This window comes from Equus caballus, chromosome 6 (genome assembly GCF_041296265.1).
Source record: "Equus caballus isolate H_3958 breed thoroughbred chromosome 6, TB-T2T, whole genome shotgun sequence".
Lineage (NCBI taxonomy): Eukaryota > Metazoa > Chordata > Mammalia > Perissodactyla > Equidae > Equus > Equus caballus.
In genome coordinates, this window is record NC_091689.1 from 77473479 (window position 1) to 77499772 (window position 26294).

Genomic DNA, 26294 nt, shown 5'->3' on the forward strand with positions numbered 1-26294 from the left:
AGTCCGTTTCTGGATCGTTGTTTGCCCAGGGCTAAGATACTGAAATAGGGATTTATTAAAATATACCTGCCATTCTGGTTCTTAGATGGAAAGCATTTTAATATCTGGGCTTGGTTCTGGGATCTTTACTCAGGTAAAACTCCCACTGTTTTGCCTGGAATCTTTGGCACCTTGTGTCTGATGAAGACGCCAGCATCCAGTTCCAAGCAATCTCATTTTAGGGCACTTGGCGCTAATACCACTTCTCCACCCTCTCTGCTTTCAGTGACACCCGCCCAAAGGGACAGTCTAGAACCAGCCAGGCTCTGAAACTGTTAAATATGCTTGTTTTCTTGAGGTGAACCACGTGCATAACACACCCCTTTTGAATGAAATAATGTCATTGTGTAGCCATTTGTCACCCCTGGGTGGATGAGGTCAACAAACTCCCCAGAGTTGCTGTTTCAGGAATAAATTTTATTCGTGGTTGGAAAAACTAAGTGGGGAATGTTATGGGACAGGGTAAATAACTCGTTTATTTTCCTGGTGGTGAAGTGGGGTTAAGTAAAACACAATGGGGCCGTGTAAATGCTTTGTGTGAACGACGACACAGTGCGTTAAACGAGTAGAAGACAGGCGCCCATCAGAACTGTCCTGTCCCTTTGTCTTCCACTCCACCAGGGAGGCGGCGCGGCCCGGTGTCATGCGGAGCTGAGGTGGCGGGCCTGAGGGGGCTGCGGCGCCCCAGAGGAGAAGGCGGAGGCGCCAGGACGCCGCTCCTCGCCCCTCAGGATGCCAGCCAGGCACGCAAGGTCGGGGGCAAGGCCGCGCGGCGGCGCGGCGCTTCCAGACGCGGCGCGAAGGAAACGAGGGCAGCCAGCCTGCGGGCTCGCGGCGCGGGCGGCGCCAGCCTGGAGGGCTGCAGCGGGCGGGGCGCGCGCGGCTCGGCGCCGGGGGAGGAAGGCACCTCCGCAGGGGCGGGGCCGGGCCTCGGCCGGAAGGCGGGGCGGGGGCGCGGACGGGAGGGGGGCGACGGGGCGGGGAGGCGGGGCCTCGGGTGCGCAGCCGCAGTAGGTCTCAGGAAATTTTCCACTCAGTTTCGGAGCGCCGGGGCTGCCGAGGCGCCACCCGCCTCTGCGCGCCCGGGGCCCACGTGACCGTGAGTCACAGGCGCCGCCTCCGGAGCCCCGGGGCGGGGAAGCGGAGGGGAGAGGAGGGAGTCAGAAGCGAAGGAGGAGGGGGAGGAGGGGATTGGAGGGAAACCGGAGGAGAGGAAGAGGAAGGGGGAGGGGTGGAAGGAGAGGAGAGAAGTGATAAGTGATGGGGTGGGGGGATGGAGGTGATGGGGGGGCCCGAGAGGAGAGGTGGAGGAGAGAGGATCCTGGAGGTGCGGAGGCACTGGCCTTTCTCAGCCCCGCCAACGCCTCCTCCCGCCGAGGTGGGCCAGCTGGGAGGCTGCCAAGTGCGCGCCCGCCGGCGACGTGGAAAACCTCGAGAGTCTTAAGACGTCAGGGCGAATCGCGGGGTGCTTTGGGGAACGCCGCACGGGGGCCTCGGGGTCCCGCGGAGTTTTTGCGGACGCACCAGGCCGCGTCGGGATGCCCCGCTCGGGAGGCCGCAGCCTGGGGGACGCTCACACTCTGTTGGCATCTGTCCGCGCCTGTGTACGTGGCTCTTGACGTGGAGAGCTGTGCCTGTGGACAGCGTGCACCGGAGGGAGGGACGAAAGGATGAGGCCTTGGCCCAACCTCTGTGCCCTGGGAGTCCCAAAGCCACTGCTATTTGTCAGATTAACCCCCCAGACCCACGAGGAAATCCTTGAGGCTTCTGGGAACGTGGGATTTGTAGTGCCGCTGGTTCCAGATGGTTCCTCCTTCAGACTTTGGCAAATCGGCATCCCAAAGATTTCCTCTTATCCTTCTGCTGTGTTGAGCAGACATTACCCAGACACGGCGCCCGGATCTCTGCTCTTGTAAGGAAACATTTATTACAGAAGTCTTCCAACTATTTCATCTCTCGTGTCCTTTTGGGTTCTTTCTAGTAATTGTGACCTTTTCCTTTTCCTCGAGTCATTCCATCAAAGCCTGCGAAGTGAATTAAAAAAAAAAAAACTAGCCTGAATTAGAACGTTAAGGTCTTTGTTTACCAACTGCGTTGTGTGGGAAGAAGCGTTGTGGCTTTGCCCTTGAGGTTTCCTCAAACCTCTTCCGGGGGGCGCTCTCTCCCCCCAACCTGGAGGCCAAACTACAGACTAGAGGAAGCCGGCGAACCTGCTGATGTCCCTTATTTTCCACACTGGTTTAAACTTTTTCACTAGAACTGTGTGTATCGTTTTCTCCTAGGTTTCTGCAATTAGAATTATTGTAATTACTAAGAATAGCTAATATTCATGTAGTGCTTAGGGCAGGCACTATTTTAAGTTCTTTATAAACATGTGAATATTGAATTTTGTCATCCACTCTGTGAGGTAGGGGCTATTATTGTGTCTTTTTCCATCTTCGTTCATTCCGTTCATAAGGAAACTGAGGCAAGGATAAGTTAGATAACTTCCCCAGGGCCATCCAGCCTGCAAGTAGAGGAACTGGAATCCAACCCAGGCTGTGGGAGGTAAATCCCATGCTGTGGTCACTATGCTATAGAAATTCCCTATTAACAAACATAATTGTATTGAAATGTTAAATTTACATTTTGGTAGGTTTGTTCCCTTTTATTTATTTAGCCTTCCTGAAGTTTATTTTGGAGAGATGTCTAAATTTAGTTTGGATAGAAAAACCACACACAACTTAGAAAAGAAACTCTTATGAAGAAATCATGCATCCAAGGCAGCATTACATTTTTCTGACGTGGAAGATTATTGAAATATTTGACCTAGGAACTCATTTTAATCAGGAGAAAGGTCTGTCTTCATATACCTTTAGCCCTGGTATATGGTAAACTCTCTAGGAAAATGACGATGAGGCTTTTTTTTTTTAAAATTAAGATTATGATAGTTAACAACCTTGTGAAATTACAGTTGTACATCATTATTAGTCATGTTGTAGGTACACCACTTCACCCCTAGTGCCCTCCTCCCACCCCCCCTTTCCCCTGGTAACCACCGATCAGTTCTCTTTGTCCATATGTTAACTACCACCTATGAGTGGAGTCATACAGAGTTCGTCTTTCTCTGTCTGGCTTATTTCACTCAACATAATACCCTGACGATGAGGCTTTTAATCATCAGTGTTCGATAAATATAAATTGATTCAAATGTACTCAAGAAGTGATCAAGAAGTCTACCTTGAAGTGGTCGATGACATAATGTCAAATGAAAGGAAATTTCCAAAAGAAACATAAACATAGGATCAATTCAATAGGAAGATGCTACAAGGCTTTTTTTTCTGCCCTTCTGGAACGTTCTTTTCTGTTCTTGAAATCTTCCCCGACACACCAAGACTGGGTTAGAAGCCTTCTGTGTTCTTTTGTGGCTCTCAGAGTCTGCACCTGTGGTGACACTTACCACATTGTCTTCTCATTGGTGGTTCACGTGGCTCTGCCTCCCAGGAGATTCTTAAGTTTCCTGAAGGGTGGCCCTGCTGTCCTGCTCAACAGTGTGTCCCCAGAGCTCAGCACAGTTGTTTATGCTGAAATAGGAATTCAGCAATACTGGTTAAAAGGATGAGTTTACTTGTCAGCCTTATCTTGTTAGGATGTACTGAATTGGGATTTAACAGAAACAGTGAGACCAGTGTAACCTTGGAAACACAGTCTCTGTCCACTCTTGGTCCATACTGAGCTCCCTCCCCTTCCCTCCTTTCTTACATTTCCTTGCATTCTTTTTACATACCTGTCTGTCTCTACCACTAGATATAAACTGCCCAAGGCCAGGGATGTACATTTTCTTTGAGTGTGTATATATCCCATTGCCCCAATTGTTATTTTGCACAAAGTAGTTTTTTGATGTTTATTAAGTAAGAACAAAAACCACCTCTGAAAAATTCTGTGTCCTGTTAGCTAACTTGATTTCAGCACCCAATGAATGGTGAGAGGTTTAATAACCAAGGCCTTAATCCTGATCTTACAATTTGGGTTTTTTAGAATGAGAGTCAGGACTTGTTTTTTTATTGCTGAAGGAGACCTTCTAATTGCTCTGTCCAATACACAGCCACTAGCCACACAAGGCTATTTAAATTAAAATTAAAGGAAATTAACAATTAAGTTCCTCAGTAGCATTAGCTAAATTTCAAGTGCTCAATAGCCATGTGTGACTAGTCTATTGTACAGCACTGATATAGATATTTCCATTATTGCAGGAAGTTTTATTGGACAGAGCTGAGAAGTTACAAAAAATTAGATAAAAGAGCAGTTTTATTAGCTTAACTGTATCATTTTTTTTTAAGATTTTATTTTTTTCCTTTTTCTCCCCAAAGCCCCCTGGTACATAGTTGTATATTCTTTGCTGTGGGTCCTTCTAGTTGTGGCATGTGGGACGCTGCCTCAGCATGGTTTGATGAACAGTGCCATGTCCGCGCCCAGGATTTGAACCAATGAAACACTGGGCTGTGTGCAGTGGAACGCGTGAATTTAACCACTTGGCCACGGGGCCAGCCCCTGTATCATTATTATTAAAAAATATTTCATATTCCTTAGCATAAGATTGTTCTTTTATGTACAAAGAACATCATTTTCATATTTCACTTTGTTATTTCATATATGAGGAAATTTTCTTACTTAACAGTTGTGTTTAAGTTAATAGACATTTAAACATATTCAGAAGTACTGATGGTTCAAAAGGATTCCTCTTGTATTTCCCTAAAAGTGACTGTTTATCCCAGTTGATCCTTTGTGAATTTTAATTTTTTTCTGTTTAAAAACACTCTAATCTTTGAGTCACTTCTCAACTTTGACATTCATTAGATTCGGCTGTATGTTTTAAGCTCCCACGATTGGGAAACTAGAACACTCAGTAATGTTGGTAAAGGACAAATGCCAGATAGTTTTGGACTGACCAAATATATATTTAATGACATCACACATGTAATACAGACAGTTCTCCATTTATAAACACTCTATTCAGAAGTGGCCCAAATGTAAAACATCCTGGTGTACCTTCTTTAAACTCCTCCTTAGAACAATATCAAGGTAGCTGTTGTACAAACAAATAAATAAATAAATAAATAAATTGTGGAATTCTCGGAGGATGTATAGCTTGAGTTGTGGAGGCGATAAAGAAGCTGTGAAAACCCTGGGGAGTTAGTCGAGGTTATTTCCACAGTCGTGCAAATTTGCTTAAGCGGTAACCCCCTGACAAAAATAGTCCAGTTCCATCTCTCCCCACCAGGCCCCGCCCCTCCTTGCTGAACATCTCTCCCACTCTCCTCGTCTTTTAAAATTCTCCAGTTTCATTTGTACTCCAGGTCCAGTTCTGTCCATTCAAACTTTTGTGGCCTTGGGCAGGCTTGCTAGCTTCTCTGAGCCTCAGTTTCCTAAACTGTAAAATAGGAATAATAACATGCCGATTGTCAAGAATTAAAGGAAAATTTATGTGAAAATACTTTATAGGTTTGAAAACTAATATGAAAACAAAAGATTATGATTATTTATAGTAATAAAACTCAAAGACATCCTACAAATCAAATGGCCATCAGTCACATGCCCTTAATGGGAATCAGGTTCGTCAGAATAGTTAAGCCAGTTGATGGTTTGAAGGTTCCTTGCTGGGGTGGAGGGTGGGTGTTGTGGGAGGTGGAAGAAAAATTTGAAAAAGGAGATGGAAGGCTGTGAAAAAATAGTTCAAATTTGGAAGCAGGTTGGGTAAATACCACCTTTTCCTTTAAGGAATGAATGTAAGTCCTTGCGTTTTCTCTCTACTTCCTTTTTGTGATTCATTGATTATTCCTAAGGCTAAAGTTTCTACTTTACATTCTAATTCGTCTGACATGGCATGTTTTTAAAAACTTAGTGTTGCTTGCTCTGATTTTCCAGTTGTCTTTTGCTGATGGAGCTTCTGTGAAGGGCAAATTCGAAATACAGTTGGCTGCCCCAGCACAGGGGTAGGGAAGTGGTGGTTGTGGTCGTGGGAGGACCTAGGTTTTAGCTGTCAGAGAAGCAGTGCCAGTCCTAGCCATTAGCTGACCTAAGGCAGAGGCAGCAGTAGTTAGATCAGACCAAATCAAACCAAACCAAGCACAAACAAACAAACAAGAGGGAGCGGGGAGAGAAAGAGAGAGAGAGAAGAGGGGAGTGGAGGTGGGTGAAGAGGCAGGGAAGGCACCAGGGAAGGATGGATAACATCAGGAGTTCTAAGCACAGAACATGTATCAACCCCTTTAAGCCTCCTGGCAATCATGGCAATGTAGTAAGCACTATTATTATTATTATTATCTCTATCTGATAGATGAGGAAATTGAGACGTGGAGATGTTGAGCAACTATTCACAATGTCACAACTCCTAAGTGGTAGAAGTGGGACTTGAACTCAGCCAGTCTGACCCTGGAGTTTGTGATCTTAACCACTACACTAGCAGTTCTCAAACTTCTTGGTCTTAGGAGCCCCCCTGCCCCTGCTTGCGGGTTATATCTATTTATGTGGGTATAATTGAGGACCACAAAGAGTTTTGTTTGGGTGGGTTATATCTATTGATAGTTACCATATTAGAAATTGAGTCATATTTAATTCATTTAAAAATAATGAACTCATATTATGCTAACACAGATAACATTTTAAAGTGAGAATAGCTGTATTTCTCAAAATGAAAAAAATTTAGGCAGAAGAATGCCATCGTTTTTACAGTTTTGCAGATTTCTGCACTGTACCATGTGTCTTTTGGTGTGACAGTGGTTAAGAAGAGGGAAGAAATGAGAGAGACTGATGGGTGTAGATGATGGGAACTCCAAGCCTGTCGCAGTGAGCACCCTGTGAGGCCTGTGTGAGGAAGAAATGATAACTAAAGAACTGTCTCTGAATATCGTGGAGCAGCATCTGGATCTTCATGCCTGCTTCAATCCTCAATAGGTGGCTTGGATTATCTCTCTCTCACCCTTTCTCTCCATGTGCACATACACTTATACACACACACGCACACACACACCTATATATATTTGAGGTTCAGTGAGAGACTTTGAGTCTAGGATAGTTTCTGAATTGGCAGGGATTTTAGAGATTGTTTGACTAATCTTATTTTATGGAGGGAAGCAGCTGGGGCCAGGCAGGAACATGACTTTCCGCTGGTTGAACTATTGGTTAGTGGCAAGACTAGTGGTAGAACCCAGGTTTCTTGCCTCCTCATTCCATTTCAGAGTGTCACGTTATAGGAATTAATAAATCTAATTATTCAACCATTAGATAAATCTGTTTCTACTAGAACACTTGTGAGTTGACAACCATAAAATCTATAGTAAATCCGTGCTTCATCAATGCCATTGTGAAAAATCGCCCTTCTCCTTCCCAGATTGCCTCTCCCTAAAATGTCTTGGTCTGTTTGGTATTTTGTTCAGACTCGTTACAACCTCTTGCTTATTGCCTTTTGTTTCTCGAGTAGTGCTGAAGAGAAGATGGACTTGATATGGGGAAGAGGGGAAGAATATGAGAACCAGCGGTTCTGAGATATCTGAGAACAGATTGGCTGGTCCCTGTTATCTGCAGGATGTGCTTTTCTTGAGGATGAGCATATTTTGGTTTACAGGTTTCCAAAACAAGCACATTCCTGCCAACATGATCCCTGGCAAGCTGTTTTGGAATTTGACCTTGCTACCGAAAAGGGGTTAAGTCCAGGACACACACACTCATTTCGGTGGGGGGTGAGCCGTAGTTGGCTATGTTAGCACCTCATTATACAACAGTTCCAGGATAAAGTGATTCCAGATGTGCTCTCAGCAAGGACCTAGTACTTATGGTTTTAACCCATTAGGCTGAAATTCACTCTCTGAATTTTGGAGAAGCCAGAAGTTAGTTAATTAACTAGTCATTCCTGGTTACTTTATAAAGTTGTTTCTAAATTGGCTTTAATTTGCAGTATGCTTCAAGTTAGCTAATGATAACTATATAAAACATTTATATTTACACATACACACATGTATTCACACATGCATGTATCTTTCACAATGATTAGAAGTTCATTTTGAGTACTGGTTTAATGATCATTAAGTTCCTTTGTCCTGGAAATTTCATTTAGAAGAATTATGAGAATCTGTATCTAAGAAGTAGTATTCTAGGTTCCTTCTTCTGACCGATCAAGCTGCGTGTGATTCTGAAGAGTAAACTTCATGGGGAGTGCTGGTTAAAGACCCCCCTCCCTTGCCTTTTTAAACACGAAATTTCTTACTTCTAAGTTTTGTAACCTGAATTTACAAAGAAGAATTGAAGAGAAAAGGTGCTGAATGCCTTCTCTAATGACTCAGATTATTATTAAGAGTATGGGATTTTTGTATCACTGGGCCCTGGAAGGTGGTGAGCTGAGGGTGGGCATTTCATTTTGCTTTAAAATATTTCAGATTTGTCTGCAGAAATTATATTTTCTGTTGAATATAAAGGAAACTTTCTTAGCGGGTGTTTGCTTACTTTAGTTGAGAACATTCCATCCTAATACACTCTTTTGATATATTAAAAAATATTTTTAAAAATTTAAGTATTATATCTGGCTTCAAGGACCACAGCATTTATTCGCCAAAGACTTTAACCTAGGGCATTAATCACTGGGAAGAAATAGTGGAAAACATAATCTTCATAGGTTCCTGTTTTGTTGCAATGAGGGTGGCAACTTCAGTCAAGCAATCTAGGTAGCAGCAGGGACTCTGGGTCCAGACTGCCTAGCTTGATTCCTGGCTCTGCTTTTTACCAGCCACGTGATTCAGTTTTCATAAATGTTAGAGGATGAGTAATAACTGGTGAGGATTTGATGAGTCTGTACTTGTAAAGAAAGCACTTACAACCTTGCTCAGCACATAGTAAGCACTGTGCAAGTATAAGCTAAAACAAATTAAAAAATCTCAAAATGCGTCCTTGCTATGTCAGAAATGCTAATATCAAGTGGCAGCTTAAGCAACATATCACTAGTTAAAGTTAAAGGAAACATGATTCTTGGGATTAATCCTCTCTTGTGAAACATCTTCAGGGTGCTGAACTGGGGCTAATCCAAATGGGGTTAAAGTTGGAGGGCAAGAAGGTGAGGAAAGTGGAGCAGGGGGATGCCATTACTTAAAGCCTCAGGCTGGGGTCTCGCTAGATAATGATTTGTTTACATTATTTCCTGTTGGAGATAAAGACTCTTGGTGTTACCCATCAAGGGGAGATGGACTATAGTCAGCGTGTGGATTGTCAAGCGTTTGTAGTTTAATAATGTCAAGGGCTTCCTCTGGAGGAAATGCAGAAGTTGTGATTTTCCCTAAGTCAGTTAGGGCATCACTACTGAGTCAGCCAGGTAGGGCCCGCTGGTCCATTATTAATGACAATTAGCCTTGTGCTATTGCAGCTCTTCAGACTCCTGGGGCCTGCCGCTTGGAGAAGGCTCCTCTTTCTCCTGGCTGGCGCCGTCCCATCCCAGGGTGCAGGGCTTGACAAGTGGAGTACAGGTGGGATTTCAGCCACCCCCCCCCCCACCCCAGCTCCTCCACCCAGGATTTGGTGCAGTTCACAAACTGCACATTGAATGTGTTAGCCCTGAAGGCAGGGTTTTGAAATATTACTTCCTATGCTTCAGCTTGGGAGAAGTGTTCATTCTGTTCAGTCAGTCTACCGAAGTAGTTGAAGTTGGGGAAGAGATGGGTCAGTGTTTTTTGTCATTGAATCCAATGGGCAATTGCTAATTGCTATGTAAGATAATCCACAAGCATCTTGCTGACGGTCCAAGACTGTTTTCTATTAGAGGTTTTATTAAGGCACTTAATTTAGGATTAAGGTCCTGCTGAACCTTATATGAGTCTAAAAACGAGAAAGGCACCAGAATATTAGAACCTTTTAGCCATAAACCATATTTCTGCAATGCCACTGCTCCTTATTTTCTAATGTACTTATGATTTAAGATGATGCATTTTCCTTTATTTCCAATGGTTTGCAAGCTGTAACTGAAAGACCCAAGTGCTTGGAAAAGGCCCTGGCTAAAAACCAGTCAGTCTATTGACATGGAATCATGTCAGGAATGGCCTCATCAGATTTGTGGGTTTTGGCCTCTCTTGTTTCTCATCCAATATTTTCAGTATTATCCACAGTTAAAATTACTCATTGGACGTGCAATAGATTAAAATCACATTAAAGTTTGGACTTCAACCAAACACAGCAGAAAGTCTTGATTCTTTGACATTACCTCCCAGACTCTTCTATTACAGTTTCCGTGGTTCTGAACTTTGGAAGATGTGGCTCAGGTAAAAGCTCTCCTATCCCCCACAGAGTGCCACCTGTAGAAAGGCACTTTGAAGTTTTATTGTTTCAAATATATTTACTCTCATTCTCAGGGAAACTTGAAATAGCTTCTATTGTTCTATTCTTATCCCTCCTCATTTAGAAACCTTTCAATTCCATTCCCATCCCCTGTCCTTGGTTTTTTCCATTTTGAAATGAGTAGGAACTCTGCTTGTTAGCTCTCTTATAGTGTAAGCATAGCTCTAGAAATAGTTGTTTTGCTTATCAAACTTCTGTCTAATAATAACTAACATGCACTCAGCACATTACAATTTCTCAGGTACTCGCCAAATGCATTATCACATTTAATCCACCTGAGCTTTTGAGATGGCTATTATGATTTTCTCCATTTTTACACACTGGAAAACTGAAGTTCAGAGATCCACATACTGTTCTACCTAAAAGATATAGAAAGAGAACCAGGCTGTTCACCTTTTATTGATTAAAAAGAGAGGTTTGGCCCCATATTTTCTATGAGATTAGCCAGCACTACAATTTTGAAACATCTTTTTGCTTGCTTAATTATGTGTAGCATGGCTCATGTGGTAGGAAATATCTACACTGGTAGCTAGCCTGTGAATTTGTCCCAACTTATTTACAGAATCTTTTGGAATGATTTAAAGTGCTTAGGGTTTTCAACTTAGACTAGACAAAAGGACAGTAAATAACTCTTGGGCAAAATTTACAGTAGTTAGCATATCTGCAGCCTTTCAAAGGAATCAGTCAGAGAACCTTGAATATCTGTTTTGTTTTGTTTATCATGTGCCCCAGCTAATCTGACATTTTCACTTTTTCTAACTTTTTTCCACGGTATGTTGACACTTAGGTTAATTTTGAGCTGCTTGAAGAATATCCCATGCCTAGCATTTAATACATTTCAAATAAATGGTTGAGTTGTTCACCATGTGGGCAAATGGCAATTTGTAAATAAGTATCCGTAAGTGCAAATAGTCACATTATGTTTATTGTTTTAAACCAGAAGGTTTCGACATAGACTGAAGTGGTATAGGAAGGAGCAAGGACTTCGGAACCTGAAAACATCTGGGTTCGAATCTTCACCCTAGCACTTCCTGCTCGTTACTCCGCCTTCCTTAGGCAGTCACTTCTCTGATCTTCAGTCTCCTCACCTACGAGTTCGAGGTTATGTTATCTACCTTGCATGATTGCTGTAAGGATCATCTGAAATAATGTATACAAAGCATCCAACACTATGCTTGATGCATAAAATATGCTCAAAGTTCATGCCCAGCATTTGTTGAAGACAGAGATAGCGATTGTGGCTCTGAGTTACTGTAATTTTAAAAAGATACTTCTGAGTGCCGTTATGTAGAAACATACGAGAGGAATGTGAACATACGTATAGCATTATCCTAGCTCTGCAAGATTCCTGCATTTGGTATTGAGGCAGTGACAAGTCCAGAGTTTCTGAAGATGTGCAAAGACTAATTTAAATCCCATCTGAGAAGTGCAATTAATGTTGAGGACTCTGAGGGGCAGGCAGCATGCAGGTGCTAGGGAGCAGTGTAGATGAGGTGGGACAGTTTTCAAACTCACCTTGCACATGGGCCAGTGAGCCAGTGGTGGCACTTCCTCCTGTGTCTTCAGGAAATGTGGAAGCTACTACCAGCTCCTGACACTGACCAGGAGAGGAAAGAATTATTAGCCACTGATTGCTGATGATAGCCTTATACAAAGAAGTGTGAGATGGCCAAGTCTCCTACTCAAAGTCTGTCAATATTCATAATCAACCAAAGTCATACAGCAATCATTTTTCATATGATTTGGGATTATGGCATTTTCAGAATTTGTGTATATAACTTAGTCAGCAGTCCAGTTCCCAGTGATTAGATTGTATATTATCTGACTAACCTTTGTATGTAAAAATCAGCTGCATAATCCATCACATAAAATACTTATGATGATGATAGCAACTCAACAAACTATCCTAAATTTTACATAGAATAGCAAAGGGCCAAGCATAGGTAAGATAATTTTGAAAAAGAACAAGGTGCAGAATTTTTCTTTGATAGATATCAAGACTTATGAAGCTGTGGTAATCAAGGCAGGATAGTAATGGCTAAGGCTTAGATATACATGCTGATGAGACAGAATGGAAAGTTTAGAAACAGATCTACACATACGTGAACATTTGCTATATATAAGAGGTCTTACTAGGGAAAAGTTTGATGGCTCATGATGGATTTTTTTATAACAGGAAAAAAAGTAAAATTAGATTCCTATATCATACCATACACAAAAATCAGTTATAGATAAAGACAGAAATGTGAAAAGCACAATTTTTAAACATCTAAAAGAAAATATTTTATGAACTTGGGTTAGGTAGTGATTTCTTACAAAATGTAATAAAAAATTTAAAAACATGGATAAATAAACTTGACTATATTAGAATTAGAAACTTCTGTAGTTAAAAAACATATAAGTGAAAGAGAAGTGAGCAAGAGATTTAAACATAAAAGAAATTCATGCACAGACTATATAAAGAATCCCCATAAATCAGTAAAGAAAAGACAACCTAATAGAAAAATGGGTGAAGGATATGAACAGGCAGTGCACAGAAAAGAAACCCAAATGGCCAGTAATCGTGAGAACATCAGGGCGATGCAAAATTAAAACCATGAGAAGATGGGATTTTACATTCACCAGAGACCAAGTGTTGGTGAGGATATAGAACAAAGAGCAATCTTATGCACTGCTCATGGGAGAATTTCACTGACCCTAGCACTTTGGAAAACAATTTGACAAAATCTAGTAGAGCTGAAAATGAGGCTGTCATACTACCTGCACCTCCACTGCTGGTTAATTCCCTAGGGAAACTCGCATAGCACCTGCCACAGTCCTGGTACAGAGTAGGAGATCAGTACGTTGCTCTTAAAAGAAGGGAAGGAGGGAGAATATTTGTGCCATTGGCTTCTTTTTGCTTTGCTCTGGGTGTTGTGGGACTGCTTCTTCCTTGCCACGGTGGTCCCAAACCACCCTACAGGTCTGACAATTCCAGTACACCTTTGGGGATCTCAGAAGACTAGCTTCTGATTGCTGAGATTCTCCTGTGAATGGAAATAATGATTTTCATAACTGATGACTTGAATACATTCTATAAATGTATTTCCTTATACAGAATTCACAGTGGTATAAATACTAAGCTCTCGCTGTGTATTTTAAATGAATCTATCTAATATATAAAATGAGATGTGCCAGTACATTATGGGTAGCATAAAATATTACTTATTACTGGATCCTTACAATTCTATTGCCAAAGAAAGATAAGACCTGATGGCCTGAAAAGATAAAATGCTTTTTTTCAGGCATATGAATAATCAAAAAATATTCCACTGGTTTAGGAAGAAATGGGTATTCTTTTTAAATAGCAAGTAATCATACGCACTAAGCCATTCCTTTTATAACATGTATTCCTAAGAGCATAGAAAACATGGCAGCTCTTCCCATAGCTAGAAGAATGTGTGGTTACCCTGGCAACAGCATCTTGGTTCCTGATTCCAAGTACCACCTGGTGATTTCACATCTAACAGCTGTGCAGCATCTACATTTCCATTGAGGAAATAAAATGCATTCATGCATCATCTCATGGAGCATTTCAGAAGAAACGAGCTTGCAAATTTGGGGAAGGAGGGAAGGTAATAGCACTACATGCTCACAGAGCCAATTGAAGTTTAAAAGCCCTAACTGCAGTCTTGGAAACATGCCCGCAGCAGCCAAGGCCACCACATTAGGGGTGTAGAATTGTGAGGCAGATTTTCCATTAGAACTCTAATATTCACATAGGCCCGGTAGCCTAGGAACATTTTCTTATCCCTTACTCGAAATGTGTACTTTTAGGTGGAATTGGCACTCTCCATCCTAACAGGCATTTAAACAAAATGGCTGTGCACACATCACCATGAGAGGTAGAGGAATATGAAGAAAGAGTGTCCTAAGTTTCCTGCTTGTTTCTCAGCGCTCCTAATTTCACCCAGAGTATTGGGACCTTCCTGGGATCCAGTTGTATGAAAAAAGCCAAATCCTTTGGTAATTTCCAATAGAATGAATTTTATGGGAACTGCAGAATTAGGTAGTTGAGTGCTAGAGGGAAAGACTAGCACTGCTGGACTGCAGGGGCACAGCAGGTTAGGGAGTAATTTCCTGTCCTCTCAAAAAAAGGAGTATGAACAAACAATTTAAGATGTATATTCAAAATTTTTCCTTTCCCTTTTTTCCATAATTGTTATGATTCTACACATATGGAAAGTTTACAAACAGCAAAAAGTTTATAGGAGCAAGAAAAAAATCACTGAAGATACTAATGTTAATATTATTGGAAAATTTCTTTTAATCTTATTTATGCATTTTTTCACCTTTGTGCTGCATTTTAGAAGAGCTACTCACGTTATCCATCCACACTGCAAACGATTTTCTGCAGTACCAATTATGATCATATTGCTTCAAAGGAATACTTTAATTTTGATATGGCATTTTGAGTTTCTGTGCAATTTTTTTTCTTCCAGTGGCTTCATACTCTTTTCTCCTTTCATCTTAGTCTATTCATTCTTGAATTTCCTCTTATTTCCTAGAGATCGTGTTTTCATACATCTCTGTTTAGGACACCAAACAAGACATCAAAATTTTCTTTGGTGTTGTGGAATCTTTTCAAAGGCGCCATGTTGCTTTTGCCCTGCCTCATCCTCAGATGGGGAGAGATCTATGCAGCTCATTATAAATAGTGTGTACAGAACGTCCCTCGCACTGTCCACTTGTAGTCTGACAACTTCTCTCTGAACTAAACACTGAAGGCTGGTTATGTGCACAGCTTCTGTCCAGTTTCCAGGGCTTAGGATTCCATCACTCAATCACCCCATAAACACTTGAATCCCTACTAGGTGCAGACACTGTTGTAGGTGCTGGGATAGGGCAGTGAACAAAACAAGCTTATATAAAATAAGTTACCCTGTGGTTGTATAATGTAGAGGATAATATTCATCTTCTGGTAAGGGAGTTAGGAGGTCAGAGAGCCAGTTCTTTTACCCAGGGATCTAGGGAAAGACCTCCAGACTGGTCAGGTAATATTTGAGCTGATGGAATTGAGGGCAGGAGTTCTATGGTTATCTGGAAGAAGAGCATTTCCAGAAGAGGAATCAAAGCAGGCCTTTTAAACCGTTATAAGGCTTTTGGCTTTTATTCCAAGTGGGATAGGATGCCATTCTAGGGTTCTGAGCAGAATGAAGTCCCTGAAGCTGAGTGAATCAAGTGTTTGAAGACAGAGGGAGTGGCCAAGCATGTCAAGTGTGGCTGACGGGGTGAGTGAGAGGAGGACTGAGAGCTGACTGTTAGGTGCGGCACCATGGAGGTCACTCGTGACTTCGACAGGAACTGTTGTGGTGAAGTCATGACGGTGAAAGCTGTTTGGGATGGATTCCAGAAAGAATGGGAGGAGCTGGACAGGAGGCAGACTATAGGCAACTCTTCAGAGGAGTTTTACTCTTAAAAGGAAGAAAATGGGGCGGGAGCTGGAGGAGGATGTGGGACCAGGAAAGTTTTTTTATTGTTAAATGGGAAGAATTATTACAGCACATTTGTATGCTGGGAATGATCTGGGAGAGAATAACAACTCAAAGATTCAAGAGCGAGTGGACAATTCCTGGGGGAGCAATGTCTAGGAGTAGGTGAGAGCGGATGGGCTCCAGTGCACAATGGCAAGAACACGAACCCTTACGTTGTGGCTACAGGAGGGAGGCTGGGGTGTGGGCACAGAGGGACCTATGTGGGTGGGAGCACAGACATCCACTCAGTGTGGCTCAGCTGGCCTCTCGCCAGCAGTTGGTATATTTGACAGACTTAGGTTCCATCTGCTGTGCTTTGTACCATGTGCGCTACAGCACTCCATGAAAGGCCAGCCGTCTGCCTCTCCCCTCATAGGCGCACGCATATAGGTGTGTTCTTGTCCTCACCCCTTCGTTTTGGTAAAGTAAATACTACATTTTTGTCCATTTTGCAGTTTAAAAAAACTTGGGCTTAGACTGGTTTAGCCACTAACAGAAGGTCACGCACAGATAAATGATAGAACAGAGAATTGAATCAGCATTTTGACTGGTTCTGGCTTCTTCCCCACCGTTTTCAGGTTGGATGGAAGAAACAGGGAAGGGATGTATTACTTCCCCAAACTCCAGTTTGGTGTCTTTCTCCTGCTCTTGTGTGTGAAGATTCTGTGAATGCACAGCCCCTTTAGGCGCACAGGGTCCTCCCCAGGTGGAGGGGATCTCCAGTAGCGTGCTGCGCACAGATGGCCTTGTTACACTATTCATTCAGTGGAGGGATAGGGTACCCGGGAGCCTGCTCCTCCCACCACAGCCTAGGAGGGGCTGCACGTGAACAGCACCTTCGTGCCTGTTCAGCCTCTAACCCCCTTTTGGTGAACACTCCACTTGTTCCTTTCTCTCTTTAGATCTGGGAGAAGCAGGTTTTTGTACTCATTGAGTTGCCCCTAACCAGAGGATAGTAGAATTTTGAAGTTGGAAGGAACCATTCCAGGACCTCTAGTTTAACCCTCTCTATATGTACGCTGCTTTCTTCACCTGCTGTGCTAGCATCTCAGGCACCGCCTAACATTTACTTCGAGAATTTCTACCCTCAATGCAGGAAACCCGCACACACATGTACACATCTACTTTGCTCCCTTTTGGAAGAAGCTCTAAGAGAAAAGATGTGAGGTTTAGGCTGAAAACAACTCTGCCTGCTGTTCCAAGGGCTGTCGTTGCAATCATTGTGAGTGGCCACTGGAGGTAGGCATTCGCATCCATCTGGCAGTTACCCAATTATGATGCATTCTCCTGAAAATGTGCTACTTTGTATTAGATGAGCTATACATTCCGAGTGTCAGGTGTTTTCTATTACACACACATGATGTGTGTTAGGTCTTTATAAACTATTGTGTCACACCATGGCTAATCAGTTCAAATTCTGAATTATAATGAAGTGTTATTAAAATGGTTCAGAGATATAGATGAATGAACAGGGTGTTTCAAGGACTAAAGTAGGACACCTGTAACCAAGGAGTATATTTAGATGATACTTAAACATGCCTTAAAAGTTAATGTTTAGGTTAAAAAGTATTTAGGAAAAAATCAAGTTTGGAGGGTATATATATGTATGTACATGTGGATATGTATATGCATATATATACATATACACATGTAATATACCATATATGCATACATATATATACATAAAATTATATATATGTAAGTAAAATGTTTTCAGAGCCAAACCACTGATGCTCCTATGGCTCAGAAGCACTCCCACTAGAAAACATTATGGAATGAAAGATGTTGAATTCTATCCCCTCACAAAAAGTTTTGCGGGGGTTCTCACTTTGACTGGCTGCCCTTTGCACCCTCCTGCCCTGAAGGTCTCCTTCCTTTGTGGAAAAGTTCCGGCATGGGGATGAGGTGAATCAGTCATTTTGAAGAGAATGAGGTGACGGCTTTACTAACATTTCCATATATGTTGGTCGTGTGTGAGGAGGGTGGGGGTGGAGGATTAGGCAAAAGCTAGAATTCGTCATATGAATTATGTGCTTGTTTGGCCACTCGGCCGGTCCTGCCCCAGTCAGTGCCAGTACATCCCGCAGACAGCTTCCACACCACACTCTATTTCTCTCCCACTCACATAAAATTCCATGCCAAGGTACAAACCACAATCCTCCGTTTCTTGGTTTTTCATGCAAAAACTATTTTAGAATAAATTTAAATGTCAAACCTTCCAGAACTTTGAACAGAGGAGACTTCAGCTCACTCAGTGGACAACATGGCTAAAAAATTTAAAAAAAAATTCTGATGATGACAGTACTAAAATTTTACAGGTCTATATTTTCCACTGAATTTAAGTTCCAGAGAGAAACAAATTTGCTTTGTTGGAGGAATAGGATAAAAGAAGAAACACTGAGAAAAACATAAATCAGCAGCAGCTCTTGCGTGCCCAGGAGAGGCCCCAGGCCCCATGTGTGAACAACATTGCAATGGCTGCTTTATGCAGCATGTAAATAAACACAGTCCCCACACCGTTTAAAATAGTCAACATTGACCTAAACGGGGATAGACATCAAATGCCAGTCCAGGCAGACATTTATGAATATACACACAGAACACATGGCAAGAAGGACTTGGTGCTTTTTCTTCCAAATATTTTATCATGCACACATTTGAAATTAAATACACGTTCAGTGTTCATAGTCTGAGCAATAGAAAGTACGTTTTTAATCAGTCCTAGACAGCAGGAAAAACTTCCTGCCAGAGTTCAAGGAGGTTTATTCTTCCTTTAACAGATGTTTATTGATAATGGAAGGCAGGAAGTTATATGACATGTCTCTAGCTTCAAAGAGTTTAAAATGTGGTAGAGCTCTTTAGGGAGTCTGGTCATCAGGGAATTTAAGAGAACCTTTGTATAGCTATGTGAGAAAGGTGTAAAAGCATAGAGGAAAGAGAAGCTCAGAGTTTTGATTTCAAAATTATAAACTAAAAAAGAATGTCTAGGCAATCTGGAAAAGTCCTGAGGTAGAAACAATTGAACCAAGCACAATACTATGCATTATTTAACACAATGTTTCCTAAATTATGGAATGTTTTCCACTGGACTGCTCTGAGAATCTGATGAAAGTTGTGGGCTCAGAAATAGCCATCTACCCTCAAACTTTTACACAAAATGTTACGGATTTGGACTCTGAGTCCATGGGCTTTATAGTTTAAATCTAATACAGTTACATTTACCATGGTTAATGTGTTATAACTATTTGCTTACATACTGTCTTTTCTACTAGAATATAAGCATTTCTAGGACAGGATTGCGTTATCGTTCATCTTTTATTCAGACCCTCTCTGTTTAGCAGTGTGGTGTTGTATAGAAGGCACTAAAAATGTTGACTGCCTGCTGCCTGTCTCAATATTTAGGTGTTAGGTTAATGCAGCATCTTCCAAATGTCAGTCATTTGAGTAGCTTCCCCACAATTTTTGCCATAGCTGTTTACCACTTATATTACTAATTACTATCTAGGGCTGCAAGATAATGATTTTTGGTGACAGAGCACTAAATAATATCTTGTTTCAGAATGAGCATGTTATTTTCATTCCATTTTCTTTCAGTCCAGCTTACACCAAGGAGAGTGTTCCAGTTTACTTCTGACGTATCTTTAATGCCCCTGACATTTGGAGGAACTAATATAGAGGCTTCTCTAGGCATCTGGATAGAAGTGAATACCATTGCTTTGTTTTTCTTTCATTGTGTTTAGTTTTGTAAAAAGTGACACTAATTTTCTATTTATGGAAGTGAGAAAAAAATTTCTTTTAACATATATTTAAGTGAAAACAAAGAGTTTATTTTTTAAAAAAGCAGTGCATCAGTTATCTATTGCTGTGTAACAAACTACCCCAAAACATAGTGGCTTAGAAAACAATGACTTATGAAGATTCTGTGGGTTGGCTGGGCTTGGGTGGGCGACTCTTCTCCATGTGATGTCTCCTGGGGTTATTCATGTGACTTGAGAACGTGGCTGGGGCTGGAAGGTCCAAGATGGCTTCACTCCTATGTCTGGCAGCCCAGCTGGAGTGGCTAGAACAGCTGCAGCTGGCTGAGCCTCTCTCTCCGTGTGATCTGTCATCATTTAGTAGTCTGGGCTTTTTCATATTGGATGGATCCCAAGAGAGTGAAGAAGAAAGCTGCAAAGTCTCTTAAGGCTTAGACCTGGCAGTCACAAAACATCACTCCTGCCCCATTCTGTTGGTCAAAGCAAGTGAGAGGACAAGTCTAGATTCAAGGTGAGGAGAAATACACTTCACATCTTTTGGGGAGGTTAATGGCACATGTGTTTTGAGGTGGAAGGAAACTTTGGCAATAATTTTGCAAACAATCTACCACAAATGGTAAGTAATAATAAGATAAATTGTAGCAGATATATCAAAAATTGTGAAGATGTTACTCAAGGTTGATAGTTGGAAGATGTTGTATTAGTCTATTGCACTAGACAGTCTGTTGGTATTTCTCAGTACCTTGTACATACTAAGCACAGTGCTACGCACAAAGGAATTAAAGGAAAAAAGATAAAACATGATGCAAACTTGTCCTAGAACTGCTTACAATCTAGTGAGGGAGACAGGTGTATAAATAAACAGTTATAACAAAATAACCATGACGCATGTTACAGTAAAGGGTTTAAATGTTTTATGTAAAGGTTTGAATGCGTATAGATTTTCTTGGACCCATGCCTTTTATCAGGTTCTTGAGAAAGTGTGAGACCCTGAAAGGACCTAAAAAGCACTGAATGAATCAAGACACACAATGGTGCGATGCGCAGAGATGACAGCTGCTAACTTTGGTGGTAAGGAAAAGACTTCAGAGAAGTAGTAATACTTACACATGGGAAGGGGGAATGACTGAGGAGGAGGAATTGGCTTGAGTTGGAAGCCAATTAGATGTGGTGAGGGGGTTCTGGGGGTGAGATGGGCACAGGGGAATGAGGAGGAATTGGTGAAAGAAGATAGAAATGTGGGGAATTGGAGAAAGGAGAAGAAAGAGAAGATACTTCCAGGATGACTGAATTTTCTAGCTGGCGAGAATGGTAGAAAGGAGGAAGAGTAGGTTTTCTGGAAACATCTTTCTAGTATTGAGTTTTTTTCCAAGTTGTCATTGAGGTGCCCATGTGATAAAACCAATAAAGAATTAGAAATGAAGATCTGGAACTTATTACCTTGTGCCAGGCACCTTCATAGGAATTGGGTATAAAGCAGTGAATATCCTAAGAGAGGTGATGCCTGTGTACCCATGGAACTTACATTCTAGTGGGGTTGGGGACGGGGGAAGACCGAGAGAGAGACAATTACAATGTAAAAAAGTTTGTGTAAGTTTTAGCTAATATTAAATGCCAAGAATAAAATAAATCTAATTAGTGAGATAGGGAGGGTTTGGGCAGCTACTTTATCTAGGGTAGTATGGTAACTGAAGGCAGCTTTCTGAAATAGAACTCAAAGCTTGTAAGGAGATTACCCTCTTTTAGCTTAATAAGGTAGGAAAATTATACTAGCAGGAAATTAACCTTTGCAGTGTAAGGTGGTCTCATCCAGAGACGAGATCATTGTGAGGGACTCTCCCCCTGCCCCCGACCTGCCTTCCACTCACAGACATCTGAATCTTCCCCATCTAGCGGCAGAACCATGTGGAATAGATGATGAGTATAATCGAAAACCCACCTTGATGGCCAGGACACCAGCGGAGAAGAAGCTTCAGGGAGATAATGTATGGAAGAATGGCAAGGGGGAGTCACTCACTGACCACTGATGGGGTGGCCATATGGGGCTCCCAAAAGTAAGGGATTGAGCCTCTCTCCCATAGTTTGTACTAGGAATGAGTTAACTAGTCTAGGGATGCCACTCTCAATTCCCCACCTCACTTTGAGTGTTGTGCAGATGGATTACATCACGGTATGAGATGGATTACCTCACTTGGACTTGAGTGAAGAACCAATTGCACAGTCTTCTGGGTTTTGGGTGGGTCTGTTTGAGGTAATAGTAGGACATGATCCTCCCTCACCATCCACAGGGAGTTTCCTGGATCCCTCCAGTGGGGATGATGGATTGAGAACAGAGTTGCCTCGGGGTCAGTCTCCCACCAGCGAGACTTTCTCTTCTGACCGTTCTACTCCATCCACGCCAAGGTAAGGATATACTTAATTTTTGAGAAAATTGTATATTGTAATATTATTCTCATTTTTCAGTCACTCATTTCTGAACACATCTCCTCCCCTCCCGTGAAGAATGTGTACAATGTTAAGTAAATCAGTTTGTGTTAGTGATTCTAACCACATCTACTTTGGCTGGTGCTGGGATGTTCCTCTAGATTTCTGGTAAACAAGGATAAATTAGTTTATGACGTGTTGAAATTACAGGATCCCATAAAGTAAAACCATCAGTGATTGGAACATACCATCATTTTAGAGCTTATGAAGATTTCAACTATTGGATGGGCAAAAAAGAATTTAGATGATTGCCTCTATTATCTTTTTTTTAAAACCTTAGGTAAAATATCATTTCAAAACTACAGCCTTTGAGTGTTACTAGATACTGTGGGCAGAAGAAGCGAGCAGTGTGCCAGTCTACTTGCCACAGCTCTGGACCTCATTCTGAGAGAAGAGGTTTAGGTTTGGGAATTTTTTTAGGCCATCATTTTTCAGCCATTTGCTCTTATCGCCCTGATTCAATCCATTAACTGGGATGTTATTCAAAATACAACATGTTGCCGGGGAGGAATTAATCCGTCAAACCCAGGCGCTACATATAGGACTCTAAAATCCTGAAAAGTACACTTACAGAAAAGTTGGAGAAAATCTGGCTTGGCATCATGGAGCTGCCGACTTCCTTTATCCCATTGTTTGTGACCTTGACTATTTCAATCATGACGTAAACCCATGGAATCAAATCACTGACATGTTTATGATTCTCTAGTCACATTTGGTAGTTATTAATACTATAGAGGTGACAAGGACACTTTCAATACAGTGCCTCCTGTCAAGAGAAGATGAAAACCTTCCGGTAAAGTCCCCGGGGCAGAGGCAGTAGAGTTTGTCCTAAGCCTTTCCGTCCCCTAGCACAGACTCCTAACATGGGGATCTGAACTATTCACCCCAGACTTAATATAAGGGAGGGAAAGATAACAGTGTTGGGATCCCTTGTGTTGGTGACAGGGAATACTACTCGCCCTACTACTACCAGTAATAATAATACAAACAATAGCAATGACCTGGTACTTACTATGTTCTAGGGACTGTTTTAAGCACCTTCCATTCATTAACCAATTTAATCTGCACAACAGCAATCGATATCATTACTACCCTCCTTTTACAGATGAGGAAACTGAGGCTCAGAGAGCTCGCACACTGAGAAGTTCAGGAGCTGGGATAGAGTTAGTGCTGATAGGTGAATGATAGTAGTAGTAACAGTGAGGAAAAAAAGAAGTGAGGAAGATAAGATTTTTCTGTAAAGTGAAAAAAGGCACTTAGGAAAAAGCTGCTCCGTCTTTGAAGCCACCGCTAACCCTGAGGAGAGAGAGTGATGTCGCCTGCCCAGCTCCAGGGCTTTGCAGCTGCTCAGGCTCTGCCCCACCACGACAAGGGCCAAGGACCTGGTCAGGGGCTGTATGGGGCCACCACTGAGATTCTCCTCGTCTGTGGCCGTACATCCCAGAATCATAAAATGTTTGATCTGGAGGGATGGCTGGAGGACAGTAGACTCCCCCAGTCTACTGAGAGGGCCCTGAAGTGCCACATAGACCTACTGTTGGGTTACGGGGTCATCTTTTCTTTGGTCCTAGGAAAGCGGACTTTTCCAGGGAGGCAGTTAACTGAGCGGGCATCTGGAGCCCAGTTTATTTGTATCTTTCTTCACCTCCTGTTCCTGACAGACAGATATGACAAGGACAAAAGTTAGTACAAAAGGGAGGCGATCCGACCAGATTTTATGGAGAAACGTGAACAGGAAGGAGACCTTCAGGCGGGACTTATTTATAGCTGTGTGGAGTGTATGGATTTGTGTTTACGGGTGTGAGCACTCAGGAACTGGAAAGTTTAAATTCCTTTAATGTTCTCGTCGGTGCCTGGGAGGATTCATTATTTTAGTTTTCATACTGACGCTATTAGGAAAAGTCAGAAAATTCAGCTATCTCAAGTCCTCACAGAAATTCCTGCTGGCATCTCTTCATGAGTGCCACTAACCTGGCATTCTTCGGTGCTCCACGTTTAGACGTGGGGTCGTCACTATAACCTGGACCCTTTTGTGTGGACCGAGGTTCCCCTCAGGCATATTGGAGAGAAGGCAGCTTCCATTGCTGCCGTGTTTTACCCCAGCCCTCGCATCACCGTGCCCAGGAAATCATTCCCTTTTCCACCTCCTAAGTACGCCTCTGGGTACTTTATGGTAAGGGTGACATTTTTCTCTTGACAAGCAGTATTATAGTGTAGAACTGTCCTTGTCACTCTTTATTGCTTTTAATAACTATGAAATCTCTTACAAGATGTCTAGAGCTTCATAAACATATGTTGATGGCACTATTTTATCAGTCCAGAAACAGTCAAGGTCACAGACAATGTGCCAGAGGAAGGAAGACAGTGAACACACCATTATAAATAGATGTGTAGCTTGAAAATGACCCGTTCAGACATGGGGACATTAGTTGGCAATGGGAAGGAAGTGATGAAATGCAATAATAATTTTATTTTACTCAGGAAAATCTCCAGGTGTATGTCAAATGCTTACTGTGTTTAATCTGGTTGGCATCTTAGCATGTCAGAGATTTAAACACTGACCATAGTTATTTCATGACAATGAAAAGTGAATTAGAAAATAAGAGTGGAGCAAAAGTGCAGTTTGAATAGTCAAAAGTTAGCACGTGATACCTAATTTTAACTTAGGGAATCTAAGTGAAACATGTAAGAACAACGTACCTTATAGTTTGTTATTCTGAACTTTTAAAACATAAGCTTTGGGGATCATTTTAGGTAGCAAGTTGAAATACTGCTACTGAATCCCATTTCCTTATCTCTTGATCTCTCATTGATCCTCAGCAGCTATATTTTAACAATGAAACATCTAAGAGGTCTACTAGTTTTGGTATTTGGTGCTCAAACATGTCCCCAAAGCATGGGTTCTGACTTGCCAGTGTACAGGCTGATGATTTGTGCTTAATAGACCTCAGAACTCCCAGCATCTGGGAAGAGAGAAAAGCAACAAAAACAACAGCACCAAAAATAATGACAATAGCATTAATTAGTGTCCAGATCTATTAATGTTAACCCTTTCAATACCCCATTCAGACAGATATTATTACAATAGTATAAGGGGTCAAGAGTTCAGACAGTGAGGTTAGACCATGGGTAACTCTTCTAGGAATTACAATTTCTTCATCTGTAAAAGAGGAAGTATTATTACTTATAATAATAATTATTATTAATACTGCCTTGAAGTTTTCTTCTGAAGATTAAATGAAGAATGCATGTAAAGGGGCAGCCCCAGTGGCCTAGTGGTTAAGTTTGGCACGCTCCACTTTGGTGCCCTGGGTTCAGATCCTGGGAATGAACCTACACCACTCTTAGCAGCCATGCTACGCTGGCGGCCCACACAGTAAAAAAGAAAAAAAGGAAAAAAAATAGAGGAAGATTGGCATGGATGTAACGCAGGGAAAATCTTCCTTAGCAAAAAAAATGGAATACATGTAAGGCCCTTAGCACAGGGCCTATTTTATGACTGGTAGTTATTAGCATCATCGTCATTGTCCCTATTTTTCAGATGAAGAAGTGAGGGCTCAAAGATCCAAAAAGCTGGGAAATAGAAGATAGAAGGCAGGAATCAAACAAAGAGGCCCCTGACTTTAAACCCCTCTGGGCATGGACAGCCCGCTCCTCTGCTGCATTCAGGGTTGCTTTGTGGGAAAGGAGGGTGTGGATTCAGGTTTAGCCTTTGGCCAGGAATCTAACTCTAACTTTGAGAGGAGGTGACAGGGACGTGGGGATAAGCAGTTATTTATAGTCGGGGCCTCAGATGCTGCCTCTAATTGGCTCTCTTCTCCCTACTGCATTCCTGCCTTCTCCCAATGGGGTTGCCCTTTCCATGGGTCATGGCTGCCCAACTCTAGAAAAATGTTCAGTTAGGTCACTCGCCGATATCCAGTTTCTGTGAACTCAATTCCCTGGATAACTAAAAGAGGGGAAGGGGGATAACCTGCCAGTCAGATATCCCTGCCTCTTGCTCCTTTCATGTTGTATAGACCTGGATGCTTAGCTTGTCTGCACAACCCTAGTCAGTTGACGCAGCTTCATTTGTAGCATCTTGTGGGAGAGGCAAAATAAGTGCTATTCTTGAGTGTGAGTCACCAACGGCAGAAACTTAACACTTACA

General features: G+C 42.0%; 1 long non-coding RNA gene across 2 annotated transcripts in view; it reads left to right on the top strand.

Annotated features, from left to right (window-relative positions):
- Window positions 1-1323: 1323 nt before the first annotated feature.
- The window catches only part of LOC106783307 (uncharacterized), a 208376-nt gene continuing 183405 nt past the window's right edge, over window positions 1324-26294 (top strand). The window contains exons 1-2 of one of the 2 annotated variants that reach the window (XR_001381003.3): window positions 1324-1951; window positions 21949-22063. This is a non-coding gene — a long non-coding RNA (uncharacterized lncRNA). The remainder of the gene's footprint in view (window positions 1952-21948; window positions 22064-26294) is intronic. The other variant, XR_011440057.1, reaches the window with a different exon arrangement.